This window comes from Ailuropoda melanoleuca, chromosome 8 (genome assembly GCF_002007445.2).
Source record: "Ailuropoda melanoleuca isolate Jingjing chromosome 8, ASM200744v2, whole genome shotgun sequence".
Lineage (NCBI taxonomy): Eukaryota > Metazoa > Chordata > Mammalia > Carnivora > Ursidae > Ailuropoda > Ailuropoda melanoleuca.
In genome coordinates, this window is record NC_048225.1 from 119619923 (window position 1) to 119634730 (window position 14808).

Genomic DNA, 14808 nt, shown 5'->3' on the forward strand with positions numbered 1-14808 from the left:
AAGAACTTGGAAGCAAAGGCTTCCCATCTCAAGATAGGAGAAGAACTGCTCAGACGGGGACCAGGAGGAAGATGGCATGTGACAAAGTTGGCTCGAGTGGATCCCCCTGTGAATTAGCCCGACCCAACTTGACATAGTCACCCAGCCAAGTGCAGCTGAGATCAGCCAACATGCAGATCAATGAAGATAAATGACTGTTGTCCTATAAATTTGAGGGCAATTAGTCACACACCATGTTTGTGGCCATAGCTAACATACACACACTATTCCCTGAAGAGAAATTCTGCTCTGCAGAAAAATATCTGAAATGCATTCAAATTAAAGCTTGACACGTGTCTGCTAAAGCTTAAAAAATAACCTCACATAAAAGCCACACATTTAAACTGGGAACAATGACTTTAGTTAGAACAGTGACTTTCTCTACGTGTGTGTGAAGGATGCCAGGAGGGATATGCAGCACAGAATGCTCTCCTCAAAGGGAATCTTTCCTAGGAACCCAATGTGAAAAACTGATTTTTAAAATCCAGAAATTTGCTTGAAGATGAGATATCCTCTCCTGGCCCCTAAGGCACAGTCCCCAAACGCCAGAGCAGTATGAGGACAGTCGTAAAGTTATAAGCCTAGGTGGGATTTTTATTTTAATTTTTTTAAAAACATTTTATTTATTTATTTGTCAGAGAGAGAGAGAGAGAGTGAGCACACAGGCAGGGGGAGCCACAGGCAGAGGGAGAAGCAGGCTTCCCACTGAACAGGGAGCCTGATGTGGGGCTGGATCCCAGGACCCTGGGATCATGACCTGAGCTGAAGACAGATGCTTAACCGACTGAGCCACCCAGGCATCCCTATTTTAATTTTTAATGGTAGAAGAATCATCAACTCTGATTGGACTATGCAGAATGAGGCTTTGGATGGTCTTTAGGTCTGAATCTTCTGGACGTACCACCTGGATGGCAAGGAACATGGGAGCAGGAGTTGCTGGTTCTCAAGAGACCTTACACAGTAAATTATGGTGATGGGTTATTAATTAAAACACAGCTGGCGAGTTTATATACAGTTATAAGGAGAAGTTCAAGTTCAGTCTTCAAGCCCCCTTATTCTACAGTCGATTAAGGGATTGAGTGAATAAACACTATTTCTTGTAACAAGCATGTTTTATAAGATTTTGTAACAAACTTCACGGCTAAAAGTTATATCCCTAGTGGTTAAACAAAAACTTTGTAGATAAAACTTAGTAGTTGCTGCTCCTTTACCTCTTCCTCTTTGTTTTTCCTTTCCATTTCCCCCCAGATTCAGTCCTAACGCTCTGGATGCCACTCAGTGGAGCAGAGCAAGGTAGGTGTTCGTGCTAGAGGGCCATAAGGGGTCGACTTCAGAGATCTGGAGTGGGGTGTCAATGTCAAACAGGTGTCACGCAGGGGAGTGTCCCGGCATGGGGTGTGGAAGCCCACATAGGGTGAGAAGGGCATCCATGCATGGGGATAGCCTGCCACGAGGGATCAGAACCCAAAAAGAAAGAGGAGGACATCAGTGCAGAAGGGCAGCCTCGCATGGAATGGCAGGGCCTGAGTATGGTGACAAGGGCACCCATGCCTGGAGGAGGCTGGCCGTATGCAAGTTGTCAGAAGGTGGCCTGGTGTGAAAGTTTGAAATCATTGAGAACAGTGTCCAGAGACTTGGCTTAGGGGTTCAGAGCCGAAGTAGGATGGGAAGCCGTCTACATGAAGGGCAAGGGAATGGTCTAGTGTTGAAGTCCAGAGTGTCCATGTGGTGGGGGAGGGGCCAGCACGTGGAATCAGAGCCCAGGCAGGGAAGGGGGCCTCCAGGAAGATGGGCATCTGGCCTGGAGTGTCAGCACCCACAGCAAGCGAGGAAGGCATCTCCATGCTTGGGAGCTGCCTCAGCAAAGGCAAGATGAGGCCAATATCCATGTAGGGAGGGGGGCTGGCATGGGGTGTCATAGCCCCAAAATAGTGAGAAGGATGTCCAAAGAGGGGTAGTCTGGCACAGGGTCTCAGAACTCAAATGGGGTGAAGAGAACATCTTTATGGAAAGGGGGGCGGCAGAATTGGAAAACTGATATAAGAAGGGAATTGATGATGTAAGTAGGTATATTAAAGGTCATGGGAGCCAGGTTTTCATGTGGAGGTGAAAGGAAGGAATAACAGGTACTGGAAGGAAGAAAACAAGACTCAGCTCAGTAGTGTTTGATGGGAATTAGAGTTATCAGGATGAACTCAAGTATTTTAATTAATGGAAATATTTATAGAAATAAATATGAAAGTAAATGTGTAAATACATGTATACATTAACATACATATATCCCCTTGATCTGTCCTCAGAAAAGCCCTGGGATCAGTGATACCCCAATTGCAATGAATACACCTGGTACCCAGAACCTGACTTCTTCTTTTTTTTTTATAAGCAGGCTCCATGCCCAGCATGGAGCCGAACGTGGGGCTTGAACATATGACCCTGAGCTGAAATCAGAGTGAGACCTAAGCTGAAATCAAGAGTCAGATGTTTAACCAACTGAGCCACTCAGGCACCCTCCCAGAACTTGACTTCTAAAAACCATTCTCAACCAAAATGAACCAGAACGACGAAGACATGACAAAAGGATACAGAAACCTGCTTGAAGGGATCTGCACCAGTCAAATTGAGGACAATTTGAAGATCAAAATAAAGATGGGTAGTGGTGGATTATAACTGGTTGAATCCCATACACTTCTGTGAGCACATACAGATATAAATAAATAGATACTTGGAAAGATGATGAGAAATGAGATATTTACATGGTTTCGTAGTTTCTCCCTACAAAATGCTTGATAAGTTAAAAAGGGGGAAAGCATTACTTCTCAGTGGAGAAGTCTGGCAGACACTACCTTAATCAATGATGAAAGTAACTCACTAACAGTGGAATAAATAAGAATCGTGTGCCACTGGAGGGGAAGATACAATATGAAGAACACAGCATCACTTCCGCGATAGTCCTGCCAAAGACGCGTAACCTGAATCTAGGTGTGAAGAATCATCAAACCTAAATTGACGGTCATGCTACAATTAGTTTATTCCTTCAAAAATTTAAGGAGCTGAACGTCAAGAAAAGGCTAAAGAACTGTTCTAGACAGAAGGCAAAAAGACATGGCGATCAAATGCAGCGTGTAATTCTGAACTGGACCCTTTCTCTGTAAATGACATTACTGAGCAACTGGGAATCAGAGGGCTAGATGGTAATATATTAATGTTAATTTCCTTATTTTGATGATTGAATTAAGGTTTTATAGAGTACGCTCATTTGTGGGAAATACTAGAGTAATTGGATGTGATGGGGCAACAGATTAACAATTTCCTTTCAGACGGTTCAGGTAGGAAATGTTCTTTATTTTTGTGTAATTTGTGTTTCAAAATAAGAAACATGAAAACAGAGCTTCATAGTTAAATATTATGGGGAACCTCCCCCTGCTTACCGGTAGAAGTTAACCAGAGGGGCTAAAATCATGATAACATCAGTGAAACGAAGATCCTCACCCTACTGGCTTTTGGCAAGTGTGTCTTTCAGTGGTTTTTTTGTTCCCTGTGCTTCCCTGATTACGAGAGTGTAAACATCTCCAACCTGCCCTTGTCCATATCACTAAGATATCCCTCTATGTCTTCATATCTCTCAAACAAAACAAAGAGACGAAACAAAACCGAAACAGACTCACTCACAGATCCAGGAAACAAGCTGTTTGTTACCAGAGTGGGGAGGGGCTCAGGGGCTGGCAAGATAGCTGAAAGAGATTAAGAGCTGCAAACTTCCAGTTCTAAAATAAATAACTTATGGGGATATAATGTGCAGCATAGGGAATACAGTCAATAATATTGTAACAACTTTGTATGGTGACAGATGGTAACTAGACTCACCATGGGGATCACTTCCTAACAAATAAAAGTATTGAATGCTGTGATATACACCTAACACTAATAGAATATCGTATGTCAATTACACTTCAATAAAGCCAACACAGCACTTAAAATTCTTTTTTAAAAAAGGTTGATATTTATTTTAGAGAGAGTTGGGGGTTGGAGGGGCAGAGGGAGAGGGAGAGACACTTAAGCAGACTCCATGCTGAGCGTGGAGCTGGAGGCGGGGCTGGATCCCACAACCCTGAGATCAGACCTGAGCCCGAACCAAGAGTCAGGCCCTTAACCAACTGTGCCACCCAGGCACCCCTTAAAATTCTTTTTGTTGATGCTCCCCCAAGATTATGTGGTTGGGGGAGGCACGGGGAGCAGGCTGCTGATTGGTAAAGTCATTGTGATTCCTGAGAAGTTCGGAGTTCAGCATCAAATCTGAAGTGAGAGGAAAGACGGGTGAAGAGTAGGGCTGGTGCCCTGGAGTTGGGAGGGAGGCATTGCAAGGAAACCAAGGGCAGGAGGCAAGTTCAGGGCTCTGGCCACTACTGGAGGGGCTTAGCTGGGCCTCCCTTTTGCATGGAGTCCAGGGTGAGATGCTGACAGGGCTGAGCTGCTTCCAAGAATCGCATTGGGCCAAAGTGCCCTCTGTGTTGAAGATACATTTGAAATAAATTAAATGTTGAAATAACCATTTCTTTTGGACAGAAAGAACAATATAATGTACCCTAGTCCAATTTGGTGCCATCTTCCAGGAAGCCTGAAGTCAGAGTTATAGCCAGCAAGCCCTCGCATCACCTGGCCTTGTCCCCTTCTTGAGGCAGAGAAGAGCCAGAAGACAGCACCTCGAATTCCCCCCAGTTCCTGCTCCCCTCTTCTCCACGCAGTAGATTTTCTGCATGTATGCCTCCTTCTTTGCTGCCACGTTGTCTCCTATCTGCCTATATGTGGCCTAGTGGCCCCTGCTTTTCCACATTTAAATTTCTCCCTTTTGCTAAACTGAATGCATTTTTTTCACTTGCCTTTTCTATAGTTTTATGATATTACCATGTTCTCCTTGAATTGTTTTAACTTGACTTTTACCTGTCCACACTACTTGATGGATGGTTTCGGTCCCCCTCCTAGGGCTCCTCCTCCTTACTCTCCCTAAGGCTTTATTCCCGTCTCCTTGTCTTGCTCCATCCAGACCCCAAGCACACTTTGGTCCGTAAGGGATCTACAGGTGGATCCCATGTGATCTGTGTATCCCCTGAAATTATACGTAGAAATTTGTATTTATGTGCAATTTTCTGATGAAAATAGCTTTCCTCCTATTCTCTAAGGGGTCCATGAGCACACAAAGTTAGGAACTCTAGAATATGTGGATGCCCCACTATCTAGATCTTCAGGTCAGGCTCCTTGCCGAGCTCCAGACCCATCCATCCAACAGCATCTCTAAAGCAACATGCCCCAAATGGAACTCATTCTCTTCTTACCCAACACCTTCCCAGGTCCCCTTATCTCAATGAACAGCACCATCATCGGCTCAGTTGTCCCACTAGAACATCTTATAGTCCCCTTGGACTCTTCTCTCTCTCTCTCTCTCACCACCCCCATGTCCAATCAACTCCAGGGCTCAACATTTCTCTCTCCTCATTTCCTCTTCCATCGATCTGCTTCTCTGCATCCCTTAGGCATAAGTTCATGTCTCTCCTGGCTCTGAGCCCCTACAGCAGCCTCCTGTGGCCCCTGCCACCAGGTTTGCCCCTCTGAACCCGTAGCACATACAACCAGAGTGATCTTTCTAAAATGCAAATGTGCTCATTTCCCTGCCTCTGCTTACAACTCTTCAAAGTAGTACTTTCTCATAAGATAAAGCCTCAACGTCCTACTGTGATATACATCACAGAATAACATGGCCTGGGCACCACTCCACCTCCCATCCCTTCATCACCCTCACCATTTTGCACTCTATGGCCCAGTCATGCTGAACCATTTATAGATTCCTAAAAGGTGCCGTCATGTTGCTAGATAGATTCTGGGACCTCATACAAAATTTTTAAATGTCTTTATTTTATACTAATTTTTTTAAAAGTAGGCTCCATGCCCAACATGGGGCTTGAACTCATGACCCTGAGATCAAGAGTCGCATGCTCTACCAACTGAGCCAGCCAGGCACCCCACTTCACACATTTAAATGGCCCAGGACCTCCTGGAGCTCTGCCTTCACACCCAGTGCCTAGAACATCGATAGGCTGTGGTGGTTTATCCCGCATCACCTTGGCTAAGCTGGAATTATCTTCCCCAGATCTCATCTCTGTAGGTTTCCAGGTTAGAGTTGGTCAAAAGAGAACTTACACAACATTTGCAAAGCAGAAACAGCAGCAGCCGTTTTGCTCCAAAGGTTATCGTGAGACGGACATAGAGGTATGGATGGAGCCCAGTGTGCCCTGCTCTTCCCCCCAACTTCCATCCTGCCAACCAATGGCAACTCAGGCCCACCATCGGGCTATGAGTTCACAGATACAAGAAGATAGCCTTCCAGAGACACCAGCCCCCCTCACGGTCCCACTGCACAAGCTGGCTGAGCCTAGGATCGAGATTTCTCTGCAACTCTGACTTGTCCATTCACATGGGGAACCCCAGAAGGGCTGATGAATAACTTTTCTCTGGACTTCCAAATCTCCTTTCCAGATCTTTACCTCCCCGTGCTTTTCCACATATGTGCAAAAGCGAATCCTCTAGGAAGTTCCTCATTCCCTAATCAGCAGAGTGGCTCTGCTTCTCTGACTGGACCCTCGATTTTGTTGACTAGTTAGCTTGGGTACATCCTGCAGTTTTCCTCCCTGCAGGGAAGCTTCTCTCACTCCAGAGCCGTAAGGGTCTCCGTGAGGAGGAAGAATTCAGAGCCTCCTCGTGGCTGACCTCCTGTGCTTACCCTGCAAGATGCACTCCCTCAGCTCCACCCCAAGTAAGGAAAACCCAGCCTCTGATTCTTGGTGCTCTTTAAAGGAGAGGATCTGGGTGACCACTTGGACTCCTTCCACTCTCCTGGAATCGCCCTGCAGGCAGCTTGTCACTCCCTGGGAACTTCCCACACCTCTACCCTGCAGGCTGGGGAAAGAAGAGACATGGCTGCCCTGGAGACCATTTTCTTGTCTAAAACTACCCTGGGGAGATACACTTCCAGCCCAGGCGGGTTCCCAGAATATTGCTTTGGGGAAGATTTGGCCAGCACCTAACCTCCCTGTGGTGAAGACAAGGTATCCACTAGGAGCTGGGGAGGGTCCTGCCCCCAAGCCAAGATAGGGTTCTTCAACCCGGGAGGCGAGCCTTAGCCACACCCGCCCTGCACAGAGCCGGAGGCTCTGCCCATTCCCACCACAGAGGCCTGGCTCTGTGCCCTCTAATACCCCCATGCCAGCTCTGCCGAGAGAGTAAGTAACTCCATCCACCCCTCCAGAAGCATCTCTGCTTGCTTGTGAAGCTCCCCCCTCCATGGTGGCTTGCACAGATGGTACCCACTCTGCCACCATGCTCTGTGAAGACGCTGTGGGAGATCCTGAGCTCCTTGAGGGGTGGGGCCATGTCTGAAGGCCCCTTATTTTCCTCCCAGCTCTGGGGAAGGAGATAGGTCAAAGATGCTAGAGAATAAAAACCAGAAGACTCAGTTGGAACCTGGCTGCCAGGTGGGATGCTGGAATAGAAACAGAAAGGGTAAAACAGCAGGGAATCCTGAAACTCTTAAGTGAGGTCTGGAGACATCTGAGTGTGCTGCTTCTCTATGAAAGCAGATGTTCTGTATGATTTGGCTGTCCACTGGGTATTTTTGAAAAATGAATAATAGACTTCAGGAAGGAGTGAAAATGTAGGCAGAAGGAGGAAAAAGAAGGAAGGAATGTGGAGGCAGAGAGGAGCCAAGTAATTCTTGGCGATGGAAAATATGGTCATGTTCTCTACACTCTATACCTCATGCCAGGGACTTAGGCATCCATTTCTAAAAAATCCAGAACGACGCCCTGCCAAAGAGATAGCACTGACGTGGATATTTCAGAAAGGGCATGGCTCGCATGGAGTGCGTTTGCAGAGCTGCTGGGGCCCCCAGAGCCATGTAGATCCTTCACCTTGGGTGCCCGCTATGCACCCGACACTGTGACGTAGGGAGCGATATGACCCTGGACATAGGGAGTGATAAGAAGGATCCCACTTGAGCTTCGCTCTTAGGCTTTATTTTCCCATGCCACCTCCCTCACCCCCACCAAGAACACTGTTCAGGAGAGACATTTTACATACCCATTATGCAGAAAAGTGAACTCAGGCCTGGAGAGATTTGTGACTTGACTAAGGTCAGTGAGAAAGTGAATGGAGTTGGGACCACTCTCTATGCATGAACCAAAGATGCTGGCTTTAGTTTCATATAGATTCAGACATAGAGGCTGTGGATATAGGCATACAGAAATACGTATATGTATACACCTGCCATCCTATCCACCACCCGTCCTCAGGCTTGGGCAACACGAGAGTAATAATGTGGGGGTATCTCCTGCATTTCAGTGCCTCCTTTTAGGCTAAGCAGAGATGCTTGCAGATTGCAAATGGACTATGTCTGTGAGGCATTCGCTTTGTCAACAGGAGGCTGCCCTGTATGGCCTGGATTTGTCCCACTTTATCCTGTGCTGGTTGCATGATGCCAGCCAGACACTCCTGTTACTTCACATGCCCTACACCTCACTTCTCAGGCAGAGTAGCAGGTGCTCCCTAAACAAAAGTCAGCCTGTGTTTTGGGGGCCTCTCTTCAGATTAATTTTTCAGAAGCACTTTGTACAAATGTTGTGACTGCCCCTAACTCTCCACGTTGTAATGCAGGGCTTGAAGCCTCTGTCCCGATGATCCAGGAGCTCCTTCGGGGTGGCATCTGTGTCTGCCTTGTTTGCCAGTAGATCCCAAGTGTGAACCCCTCACCTGACCAGGTGCAGGTGCTCAATGAAGCACTGATAAATGCACGTGGGTCGGTGGAATTCCTAAAGGGCCAGGAATTTGTCCACCTGTGTCTTCCCCTCCCTGTGAACGTCTCCTTGCTCAGGGTCAGCCAGCAGTCCCAGAGAACAGTAACTTTACACATCTCACTGATGAAAAGATCTTTTTTTTTTTTTTTTTTTGCCAGGAAGTCTTTGTCTCCTGGGGATTTTTCTTCTCAACTTGATGTTGACTGGCTACCCCTGTTATTGGTGTATTTCCTGAGATCATCATTCTAGAAAAGAAAGAACAATGCTTCTCAATGGAAAATCGGTCTGGCAGAGACTTTGGGTTTAATCAGAACCGTATAGAGGTAAAGTTATTACAAACCATCCCTTACCTCATTTTTCCCGTCTCTAAAATAGGTTAATTCTTATCTACCCTCAAACAGTGCACCGAGACAACGATTGCAGTTTTATTGTTTTAAACTAGGTTTGATGGCTGTGTGCACACAAATCCTTTATTTCCCCATCATAGCATTGTGATGCCTTCATTGTCTCTCACCAACAGCAATGAGCCCCAAGGGTTCTAGGATCCCAGAAAAAGCTCAAAATTAATATTTAATGTGGAGTGCTCTAGTAAAAAGCGTATCAATATTGAAACCAGACAGAATCCGCTGCAATAGAAAAATCTGGAAACAATACTTTAAAATTCCATGCAGCCCCTGTCTAAAAATGAGTATTTCACAATAGGAAAGAATATTCATGGTATTTATTGAGCAGGAAAAAAACAAAAACAAACCAAAAGAAAAAGACAAGTCATGGGATACTATGTCTAGTGTGAGCCCATCTTTGAAAAGAAAGAAAGAAAAAAAAAAAGAAACAGAAAATCCCATGTGTTACCTAAATATATCATAGAGAAAAGTTCAGAAGTTTACATATTAAACTGTTAAATTGGAGAGATCAGTTTTCAGCTTTTTATATTTTTTTGTATTCTTTGAATTGTATAAAATATGTATAATTTTAAGTATATAATTAAAAATGAAAAAAAATGAAGTTTTTGGAAAAAGGGTATGTGGACAAGTAAAGGCCATAAAATTTTGCAAGTTGGCAAGTTCAAAGAAGACAAAGTGCTTCCATCAAAGAGAAGAGCTGACAGCCGAGGCCTATTTGCAAAGAATGGCAGCCCTTTAGGGACAACCAGAGACCAAGACCTGGCCCCCGGCTCCCTGGGTCCAATAATGAAAATCGTAACGTGTTTTGAGTGCCGCCACACGCTGGGAACTGTGCTAAGTACGTTTGAACATCATTTCGTTTCGTTGTCATGGCAATCCTATAAGCTAACAATGCTAGCGGAGGCCGGGCTTGGAAAGTGAAACCTAGTTGAAATCAATTAAAAGAAAGCTCTCTTTGGCAGAAGGTGAGCAAACAGTGGCTCCCCTAGGAGATGATTTCCGATGGAGACTTGGCAAATCCCTCAAGGCAATCAAGGTGCCAGGGGCATATTCAGGTGATGGGCGGGTTTGGTAGAGCCAAATCAATAATGTTGTAAGCCGAGGGAAGGGTGTGGGCTGCATGATGAATGAAAGAAAGAGGCGGGCAGGATGGGTTTATCCAGGTCTATCCACAAGAGGGAAGGCCTAATACTGACAGACAGGGGTGATGTGGTCGCTCACTGGAAGGGGAGCAGTGACGGATATTAAAACTAATTACACTGTCGTTTATATTCTGATAGGAATCACATTAACTCTATTATTGCATTTTCTGAACACCGACTGTATGTCAGGCCCTCTAGATGCTAGAATGCTTTAACAGATTTTTAAATTTAACCTCTAAAATAACCCTATGCCATAGAACTGTTATCATCCATATTTTATGATGGGAAAATCAGTCCCTCGAGAATTTTCGAAGCTAGTCAGTCTGGTAAGTGAGGGATGCAGGATTTGAGGGCAGGCTTGTCTGCCTCAGGAGCCCTGGTCTGAGCCATTCTACTCGCCCCCTCCTTTTTAAAAAGATTTTATTTATTTATTTGAGAGAGAGAGAGAGAGTGAGCAAGAGAGAGAGAGAGAGCAAAAGCCAGGGGGAGAAAAATAGGAGAGGGAGAAGCAGACTCCCCACTGAGCAGGGAGCCAGATGTGGGACTCGATCCCAGGACTCTGGGATCACGACCTGAGCTGAAGGCAGCCGCTTTACCGACTGAGCCACCCAAGTGCCCCTGAGCCACTCTGCTCTCCTGCCTCCCTACACTGCTCATCTGTCCACAGATAGGAAATCAGCTGACTCTTCTTTCTCACCTGGCATAAATCTTAGTCTCCTGGATGACTAGGAGATTGCTTGACTCAGCAGGAAACACTGGACTGGAGGATATACAGACAGAAAGATGCTTCTCAGCCCTTGTCTGATTTTGTTGCCACAGATTTCCCCAGGTCAGCCTCATTCTCATGCTTGTCCCCCCTGCAGATTCCAACTCACACAGCTGGAGGGACAGAAATGGCTCACGATTCCAGTCCCATATCAAAGTGTGTGCATGTGCCTGGAAATGAGCTTTAAGTGCTATACAAAAGCAGCCCATTACTCTCGAAGGAACCACCATTACTCAGCAATCTGACAGCAGTGCTGATGAGCCACCTGCATACACTGGACCAAAGGCTCATTTACTGAATGTCCACAAAACTCTTAGAGCTCCTAGTACCCCCAGGAGTCACTGAAGAAAGAGGCTGACAGGTACTTTACGGACGGTTGTGGTGGTGGGGTTGCAGTTAGGAGCAAGGAGGGGGTAAGAAGTTCCTGAATCCACACATAGCAAAGCTAGAAGGGCCTTGGGGAGTGTCTGAGCTGGTGGTTCTCAGTGTCAGGGACAGGCCTGCCTACATTGAAATCACCAGGCAACAGCTGAAAAAGCCAGTTCCTGGGTCCCTCCATTGGGGGATTTGGAATCAGTAGGTCTGGATGGGTCTCTGGAATCTGTATTTTTAACATGCCACCCAGGATCTTCTAATGCACAACCAGGTTTGGAAAATGCTCGTCTGATCTAAACCTCCCAGACTACAAAGGAGTCTGCCGCCTGCCAAAATGAGAAGTAGGACTTAGAAAAGTAACCCGCAGATTAAGGAGCACTTGTCTGATCAAAATATTGCCCACAGCCAAGGCATTAGCATAAATATTCCCCACATCACCAGAAAAGAATGTTCACGTGACGGACATGGGGACACATGCGGGAAGAAAAGCCAGCTGCCCCGAATTCATGCTCCCGCCACGTTTCAAGGCTCCCAGCACAAGAGACAGAGGCTAGAAATCAACTCTGTCAATTTGCAGGGGCAGAAGTGACTCCTGCCAATTTATTTGAATGTCCTTTGTACTGAACTACAGACTGTTTCTGCGCGCTCGTCAAACACCTCTAGCTCTTGTTTGGTACAAACGGGGGAAAGCCTTTTTTGGTTGCCATGGTACCGCCACAGTAAAAGCTGTTTTCAAGTGTTAGATGTTCTGAAATGAGAGGCTCTGTTTCGAGAAACGAGGCTGCTGAAGAGGTCAGTATGAATCGCCAACCTCCATGTATCAACGGGCGGTCGTGAATCAGTGCTGTCACTACCCCAGGAATTTATTCCTGAGACATAGGTTCTGACTGTCTATCCCAAGCCTGGGTCCTGAGTCCCTAGGAGGACGGTTCTTTTTTGGCCAGGCACCGACTGAGAGGCCGCAGCCCGTTGTGACACCTGCCGCTGCCTGCTGTGCTCGTATCCTGAGCGAAGGCTGTTTGTGGGCACTCTCGGATGGAGGGGGTACGTTCGTGAGCCTGGGTCATGGAGGAAATGCTGGTCCCACGGAACATAACTGAGCGTTCATGTCCTTCCTTTGTTTGTTTATTCCCTTGCTTGGGTGCATGTCCCCGTCTCTGAAATTGAAGACAAATTAACTTCACGCCTGCCACTGCTGGGACAGGATGGACAGAGAGCACTTACACTCTAACACCTGCGCTCCAGGCACAAACTCGAGGCAGACTAGCTTTTCAGCCTCATTTCTATTCTTAGCCTTGTACACTCATTAAGTGTGGGACGCCCATGTGTGCCTTCCTCTCTGTATTGTCAACTCCTCGAGGACAGAGGTCACAGTCTGCCTCTGTCGACATCTACCACAGTGTCTGGCACGTACGAAGTATTCATTAGTATGTGTTTGGTGTTCATATATTAAATTAAACGAAAGAGGCGTGTGTGTATGTATACGTGTGCTTTGGGTGATACGGACCTTGCTTCCAGGACAGTGAGAATGGAAAAGAAGAGAAATCTTAAAGCTGTTTTAGAGGCATCTCCAAACGTAGTTGTTAGCAAACTTAGGGTGACTTCATAAGCCCCTAAGAGTTCATTGAAATGACAGATGTTTTGTCCCCACGCCTGGAGTTTCTCATTCAGCTGGGCTGGGGAAAGACCCAGGAATCTTTTGAAGGCAGGTTCCTGGGGCCATTCTGATGCCCATGAACGAATCTAGTAGATGAAGACGGAAGCGTGAAGGATATCTGAGCATTGGTGATTCTACCTGTAAGTCATTTAAAGCACATGTCCGGAGTGCAAAGCCGCACATATGAAACAATTAAGGCATGAAAAGAACACAATAGAAAAATGTACAGAGCATGACACAAAACAATCTGTCCAATAGCAAAATCCAAGAGTCAAATACAAAGTACCCTTGTGATTCTCAGACAGCAACAGGGAAGATTTCACGGCAAAGTAAGACTTGAAATGGAAACACGTATTGAAGAGCGAGGAGAGCTTTCTGGCAGAGAGGGAGGGGGCACAGCAGAACAGTGAGTTCCTTGTCACCACCATAGTTTAAAATTCCGGAGAGTTTATGAGCAACATTGCAACCTGGTGAGGATACAGAATAGATGGGGATGATACAGCGGGTAGGTGTCCCTGACCTAGAATAGATGTGGACGATAGAGCTCATTCTAGAATAAGTGCAAATGATACAGTTATAGGATAGACGTAGCTATCAAGCTTCAGATGCAAAGAGAAGCAGCCACTATGTACTTTCCTTACCTTCCTGACTCTGTCCTTTAAAGACACACTTGGGGATGCACAGAGAGCTCCTTTCAAACAAACGTCAGATGAATGGAGGCAGGAGCATGAGAAAAATAGGGAGAAACCTGCTTGGCTTTGTAAATAAAGCATCTGTTCTCCTGGGGTTAATCAATCGTTAGTGCTTAGGGGGATCGAAGGGAGTAGGGTAAGAATCTGCTGTGTCAGTACAAGCTTCCAGAGGAAGATAAGGATTGGGGGGGCGGGGACCGTGCCCAGGAGGGATTAGAACAATAAGGGTTTTTTGGTACATCTGCCCCAGCAGGGAAGGAAAGAACAGTGCAGAGGTAAACCCACTGACAAATGAGAGGCGTGTTAAATAAACAATTAGTACAAAGTGATCCACATGCTGAGCTCCGTTCACAGAGAGAAAGAAAGACAGGTAGCCGTGGACAATTAAGAACGACTGTGATATGATCGGAAAGCTGTAGGGGGCAGCGGCTGCCAGAAAGGGGGCGGGGCTTGGGCAGCTGGGATGCAGGCAAATTAACAGGGCCCCTGATTCCCAGAGATCCCAGGGAATCCGTAATGAACCTGGACCTGCCAGGGCTGACTCATCAGAGGGAACAGCAGGGTGGGGTCCCAGGAGGATGCAGAGAGCAAAAGCACAGCTCCAAATTTCTCAAGAGGCCGGGGAAATTAGTGGCCACACCAGGAAACAATAGCATCAGGCTGTATCTGTAGGAGCGCATCGGCCATGGCAGATAAATGTAGGTACATTCTACTTGCAAGTAAATGCAGGCTAAAGTAAGGCTGATCTGTTTAAAGGCATAAAGAAATATACAGGTAGGATAAGTGCCCCCGTCATAAAGTTGGTATGTTTGTATAACTGGACTAGAGTGATGACAAACTAGAACAAGCCCTTTATCAGAACTCCCAGGGCTAAGTTCTATTTCCCGTTATTA

At 46.3% G+C, this 14808-nt stretch overlaps 1 non-coding gene across 1 annotated transcript; it reads right to left on the reverse strand.

The window, feature by feature from the left end:
* Positions 1-5977: 5977 nt before the first annotated feature.
* On the reverse strand, positions 5978-6050 carry TRNAK-CUU. The gene has a single exon. It is a non-coding gene; the product is annotated as a tRNA-Lys (tRNA).
* Positions 6051-14808: the final 8758 nt, after the last annotated feature.